Below are 6,105 nucleotides of genomic sequence, written 5' to 3' on the forward strand. Positions count from 1 at the left end.
GAAATTTGTTTTCTTTTGAAGTCGGCAAACAATTGTATTTGATATAACGGTTTATAAATCAAAAATTGATTAACAAATGATAACAACAACAATAAGTCCTCACCCTATATATATATATATATATATATATATATATATATATATATATATAAATATATATATAGGATGGAACATCTAATCATCATACACACTCAACCACGTGCGATCAATCACCTTAGCGTCCCAAGGCGGGGTGGTCAACCCAATAACGCTATTATTGTCCATAACGTACCTCAAGAATACGGGCATAGTCATGGAGATTAGACTAAAAATGATAATGCACTACAAGTACATGTAGCGTAAACAAACAATAGTTATACAATTAATGACTCACGTATAAATGTCCCAACAATGTCTCAATTGTGATAAAACAATAAAATGAAGTTGGAACATATTAGAACCACATGATACACCCCAAAAGTATTGAAAATTATAAAGTATGGGGTAGATTACTCACATTAGTCCCAAAACGAAATGCGTGTGTCGTACGATAGACGGTTCGAGTCAAAATGGCGTAGAACCTAATATAATTAATAGTTTTGGTTTAGGAACTGCTAAACGAGAATAGAGTACTAATACAAATAATTAGACACATATTCTTATATTAGATGAATTAACAATAATTCATTTTGATTATAATATTAAGGTATTCATTTGTTAAATGAAATTTAAATTGAATTAATTACTTTGCATAATTAATTTATATTTTCAATTTAGGCCAGATTTTAATAATTTCTTATTAAAATAATAACTTGCCCAATTATAATTATTTACCGATTTTAACAATTATTTATATGAAATAATCATTAAAATGCATTTTTACATGCTTAAATACTTAGGAAAATGGTTTTAAATAGTACACAGTATTGAAAAATTATGAAATTATTAGGAAATCATTATTTCATACAATATTAATTACTTTAAAATTTTTATATTTTTCTGAACTGTTTTAGTATTTATTTAATACTTTAATGATTAAACAACAACAAAATTTGGGAAAAATAATAAATAATTCCCAAAAATTCTGTAAAATTAACCATAGTTTTATAACATGATATAGAGCCCAGTGTATAAGTTTCAGATATTTGTGACTATGAGAAGTATTTTTTATATATTTCATTATTAATTAATCAATAAAATCATAAATAATAGTAACCAGTAATATAAATGCATGAAACTTCATAAATTATGTTTAATCAATATATAGGTCATCCCAGAATTTTCTCAGAATTTATTAAATGCAAAAAGTATTTTATGTGAATTATTGCCCTACTTTATTGCAATAATTATAGTAATTCAATAAAAATAAGTTATTTTCTGAAAATTTCCAGAACTTCTTATTTTATTGATGGTATTCTGAGAAAAATCAGGTTTATGCATAAAATGAGTTTTAGATATTTTGGTGGATTTAATTTGTTTCTTGTATGAATTTGAATCTTTTAACAACATACATTGATGAATGCTTCAAGAGGGATGAAGATTTGAGTATAATAGATTGTTCTTGGATGGAATATGAGTATTTCTTGGAGGAATTTCGAGATTGAGAGTGAGAGAAAGATTAGAGAAGGTTTAAGTGGTGAAGAGAATAATGTGTTGGGAGAAAAAGGAAAGGAAAGTGGATGGGAGGTGAGAGTGGGAGACCATGGGAATAATCTTTTTGCTTTTGGTGGTCTTCATAATTTCTCACTAACACAAGCATCTTTTACATAATTAATATAAGAGTTTTATAAAATTTAAAGTAAAGTTTATAAAAATAGAGTTTTATAAAATTTAATGTAAAGTTTATAAAAATGGAGTTTTATAAAAGATAGGTTATGATTTGATTATAACAATCTACTTTAATTTGAAGTTTAATTATAGCATTCAAGTTTGATTCTTTTAATTTAATTAGAGCATTATACTTTGATTTGATTTTAATATGATATCATAATTTAATTTGATTATAGTTATAACGTTGTACTATACTATGTTGCTATTAACGTCAATTTATATCGTAGTGTATGGGTTTTGATCCTATTAGCGTCAAGTAATCTTGAGTAGGGTTTGAATGAGATTGAGAGAGGTTTCGTTTGTGATCTTTTTGAGTGTCCGGCTTCGCAACGCAAGGTCCATAGACCCCGTTAAGCCATGATTTAGTGTCCTACACAATCCCGATGATTGTGCAATAGTGTTTTATCGCTTTGGTTCATTGTTTAGCACTGTTAAGGCTAAGGAAAATCAAACACATGATCTTTCCAAATGATGTTTTCTCATTAAAATAGCGAATTGTACAGTGATTACATAACGTAAACCCTATCATACATGGGTTAATGGAGTTGACCGGTTTGACTAGTTGACTTTGTTTGACCGAAATTTGATGGTTGTCACATCATCCCCCCGTTAGAGGGAATTTCGTCCCGAAATTTGCATTTTGATTGGGACTTCAAGAGTTTGGAAAAAGATGTGGAAAACTTTTCGTAGTACAAGAAATTGATTATGGTGAGGAACAACCCTCCTGATGTCACATGACGACCTTGGAAATTTCTTATTGTAACTTGAACTGAGTCAATTTAAAAGGAGTTTATTGTTTTGGGATGATAGAGTATTCTATGTGTGCTTTTATACTCCCTGTTTTATCCTTGGTATTACCACTATGAATATTTATAACGTAGTTAGCGAGTTCCATCATTACGAATGTTTCAACAAATTTTGACAAAATTTGCATTATAAGTCCTACAAGTTCTTTTATAGTCGATTGACGTAAACTAGTCGTATATCATTAAGATTGCAAGGGCATTTTGGATGGGTGACCCCGCCTTAAGCCCACAACCAAACAAGGAACAGGGAATGAGGCGGAATCACACATTCTAAGTCCATAGAATCTTAATGATATATGACCATAATGTTTACATTAGCCCTCATAGATTCCAGGGGCGTAGTATTATTGGGCTAGAAGTAGGAATTGTAGTTCAATAAAAAATAGTTATAAGCCTGCTATCTTCAAACTTGGGCTTTGGCCCCTCCCGATTCCTAATCAGAATGGTCCAATACTCCCAATTCTCCAACCGACCAAGTGGTATCAAGAAATCAAAATCGATTCATCCCCATTTGCCCAATTCGCTGCCTATCTCGCCTGTTGTTCGTTTGTCGTTGTCTCGCCAAGTCAGTCGCCTGGTCTCACTCTCGCCAATCGCCATCGCCAAGTGCCCAAGTCCCCATTCTCACTTCACAGAAATCAGGTATGTAATCCCGAGACCCAAATCCTGTTCAGCTGTTCTTTCTTTTCTGATTGTAAGATTGTTGATTGTTGGTGTTGGCGTATTGCACTGCTGCTGCTGTTTTCTGTCAATCTGTTGCCTATTTATGCGTTACTACTGTCTTACTGAGTTTCCTTTTAATTTGACTGTCATTTGCGATTTGGCGATTTGCCAATTTGATTTATAAGTTATGAACTTATAGATTTGGTTATGCTTAACAGCTTGTCAGCTTCAAACAAAACTGAAAAGTGACAACAAAGATTGATTTGGTTATTGTTAAATGAGTTATTGGTTATTGTTCTAATTTTGAATTTGATTGGATCAATTGTTCCTTCATTTTGATTTTTCTAGATATAATCATGGGAAAGATGAAAACATTGAAAGAGAAATTGTTGTCTGCTTACTAATATATCATTCATAATCTGTTTTTAAAGACATTAAAGGCTGTCGGGCTGAGTTGTAATTCTTTTTCTAGGTGTTTTTGGTGTTTATTTGTTGAAAACAATCTGTTTGTTTTTTTTAATGTTAATTTCAGTTTATAATATTTTCGCCCCCCCCCCCCCCCCCCAAGTTAATTGTTCAAGCTCCGCCACTGATAGATTTACTAGTAAAAACCCTTAGTTTTTTTTACATAGATGATAAGACTTATTTGGGTTTTGCCGTGTTCTCAAGATTCATGGTTTATATACTTGAATCGATGCTAGTTTTAGTAATAAAAAGAAATTTAGAATTTAAACGTCGAGGTTAGAAGCTTGTACTGATATTTAAGGGGTTAAAAAATAAAGTCTTATTAGTTACCTATAGCGACACACAAGTCATAATTTGCATGTGTGAAGACTTGGAGTACTTTCTAATTGGTTCGTGTGTGAAGACTTGGAGTACTTTCTAACTGGTTCATGTGTGAAGACTTGGAGTACTTTCTAATGAAAAGTGTGCTACTGGGGAAATTTGAAACTGGTACGTAGCTTCAAAGTCAAGAATATGCAGTAGGCATGTGATGTATTAAATGCATGAGGCACATAAGTCATAATTTGCGGCAACATATACGTATATGTGTGTGAATTGAAGAAGAAGGTTACAGTTCAAAGACCATATATATTCATTTCCTCTTTATTTGTTATTAATTACTTCTCCCACTTCACTTATATAAATCATCACATTCTTACCGCAACTTTTAACTTCTCCCTCACAAATGGATCCACCTGCAGATCATCAAAACCCCATAGATGACCTCGATTGGTTTCAGTACTTTGATCATCAAGATCTTTTAAGGTATATATAAACGTCACTCATTACCCCATCTTTCGCACAGAAAAGTGATTTTGTCTATATTGATCAAAACATGGTTTGGATTTGTAGTGATCAAAAAGAGTCTTTCATCGTGTTGGATTTGATTATCTTGAGGCTTTTTTTTTTGGATTTTTGCAGTGTTGACATGCTCGACCATCATGATTACGAGTTGTCGGAAAAATTGCATGAAGTGCTCGATCAGAACGTTTCCACAGTACTTAACAAAGATCAAAACATCATTTCTAGAAATGAGTTTCACGATTTGGATCCCCTTAAAGACATAAGCTTATGGGATTGTTGGGAGGATGGTAATTTACCATTGGTTAGTTTCAGTGAAGACTGTAAATCCGGTGGTGAGGCTACAGGTAGTTCTAGTGCTGCCACCACTGATCACGGTGGCCGAAAGGTGGCAAAGAGATTGAGACCATTGGAGTTTGAAGAGATAGCGAAGTACTTTGAGATGCCGATAATCATGGCGGCAAAGGAACTAGGGATAGGGTTAACATTGTTGAAGAAAAGATGCAGAGAGCTAAACATAAACAGATGGCCTCATAGAAAACTTACGAGCCTACAATCCCTCATTCAAAATGCCAAGGTAAATTACGATAATAACCTTCTATACATTACTCATGCATGCATGCCTGCACTTGGTAACCAAACTAGTTTTGGTATTTTCTAAAATTTTAATTATTAGTTTATTTATAATATAAACAATGGCCCTAGGCATATTCCACATCAATTCAATTGATTTACTACGATTTCCTGATTTATATTTATATAAACTTAACTCATTGTAAATTTTGTGAACTCACACGAAAAATATATTGCATCTACCTTTTTTAAAAAAAAAAAAACTAGGAGTTGGGATTAAAGGAGGAGATAGAGACGTTAGAAGGGCACAAGAAGATGATGGAGAAATTGTCAGGTATGGAATTGACAGAAAGAACAAAGAAGCTTAGGCAAGCTTGCTTCAAAGCTATTTATAAGAAGAGAGGACTTAACAATCCTTAGTCCTTACCTTTTCTTTTAGCCATTTTGTTATAATTAGTGGATTTTAATCTACATTGTATGTGTTTTTCTCTTGATAGTTTGATACCCTTTTTAGTTTCATTGTGTTTGTTTGTCTATTGATTTTTTTTATGCAGAAAATTTTGTATAATTTAGGTATTATAGTTTGTATTATGTATTTAGCCATATTCTAGATTGCCGACACGACTACGCCGACGACTCTATACTAGAGGTCTATATAAATAGACTTATGAATTTAGTAGGAATAACTTGATTATAATCTTGTGATTTGTTCCATGTCTGATCCACTTTAAGATTCACTCGACATGCCCCCAGTTACGTGTAATTAAAATTTTATTAGACTGTTGATCCTAATGAGTCTACCCTAAGTCCACAACCAAACAAAGAACAAGTCAACTACGAGAAACACGCATATGGACTTGTGAGTTATTTGTAAATTGATTATGGAAATAAAGTTTTTAGACATTGTTGGGTAAAATAATTGTAAAACACTTGTTGGGCCATGGTTAGG

At 32.3% G+C, this 6,105-nt stretch overlaps 1 long non-coding RNA gene across 1 annotated transcript; it reads left to right on the forward strand.

Annotated features, from left to right (window-relative positions):
• Positions 1-5,045: 5,045 nt before the first annotated feature.
• Positions 5,046-5,692, forward strand: LOC145109785 (uncharacterized). The gene is made up of 2 exons (XR_013709209.1): positions 5,046-5,160; positions 5,424-5,692. It is a non-coding gene; the product is annotated as an uncharacterized LOC145109785 (long non-coding RNA).
• Positions 5,693-6,105: the final 413 nt, after the last annotated feature.

The sequence above is a fragment of the Lactuca virosa genome, chromosome 1 (assembly GCF_052849685.1).
Source record: "Lactuca virosa cultivar CGN04683 chromosome 1, Lactuca_virosa_CGN04683_v6, whole genome shotgun sequence".
Lineage (NCBI taxonomy): Eukaryota > Viridiplantae > Streptophyta > Magnoliopsida > Asterales > Asteraceae > Lactuca > Lactuca virosa.